Source organism: Chionomys nivalis, chromosome 16 (assembly GCF_950005125.1).
Source record: "Chionomys nivalis chromosome 16, mChiNiv1.1, whole genome shotgun sequence".
Taxonomy (NCBI): domain Eukaryota; kingdom Metazoa; phylum Chordata; class Mammalia; order Rodentia; family Cricetidae; genus Chionomys; species Chionomys nivalis.
In genome coordinates, this window is record NC_080101.1 from 50,713,102 (window position 1) to 50,714,193 (window position 1,092).

Below are 1,092 nucleotides of genomic sequence, written 5' to 3' on the forward strand. Positions count from 1 at the left end.
TTTATCCTCTCCCCAAATAGTATCCGACAAACCATGTTAATGTGTCATTTAGTTCTGGTGCAACTTTTTGTAAAGTAACTCATTCTTGACGAGCAGAACTGGGTTGCCTTTGTAAATATTTTCACTGTGCCCTGGAGCTGTGCAGCTGTGTGCAGCTGGCCTCTGTAAATGGCCGATTCCTCTTCTGGTCAAAAAGGTTGTATGCCAACGTGGCTCTCCTGTGACTCCTGCTTAAGCCACCATCTCCTAGAATTTTCTCCAGGGTTACTTCTTAAACCCAGGCTCTCAATGTGCACAGGTGATTAGTGAGGGGTTTTTCTTCTGAAAAGACGTGCTCATTGCTGTCCATTCGTAGGCAATCAGAACTCCTTCTCAGAGAACATGCCCGGCAACACCCTGGAGATGAGTGTTACAGGGCTCTTGCTAATCACCTCTTTGCGACCAGGATCCTCCCAGTTCCTGGACGAGCTGGGTCCCCGAGTTATGAACCTAAGGACTTTATAAGATTGTTTAGGTTTAGCAGAATGTGGTTAGTATCTTTATCCTTGAATATTCCGACCAGACTGTTCCCAACTCTATTCTAATCTCAGGCAAGAGCTAACTTTAGGGAGAGAAAGTAAATCCCAGGATGGCTAGTTCAAGGTCCCTTTGAGCCTGGGAGCTAACAGCAGCCCTCACAGTCACAAATCTGCTTCCCATCAGGCCTCACAGCTCACACTGTCAGCCCAGAGTGCCAGTCTCAGCAGGATTGGAAGACAGCAAGGGCACTTTCTACAGGGAAGCCAGGATCCAGGGTGCGTAATTTACAACCAGACTGTGTCTATCTATGAGGTTTGTAAAGCGCTAATCACACACTAAGGTCCCCCCTTGCTCCGCTTTTCCCCCTGAAATGCAGTCTGAACACAAGTGTTGCAAATAATGCAAAGAGGTTCTAGTCAAACGAGCGAGCAACGCTTACTGTACCCCTACTGCCCCACTTCTGGGTCCCGGGAAGTGTATTTGCTAATGAAGGACAGAAACTTTAACAGTACACTTTAATGAGAATATATGCTCAAAATAGCATAAACAAACCGCGAGAGACAGGAAGCAGCT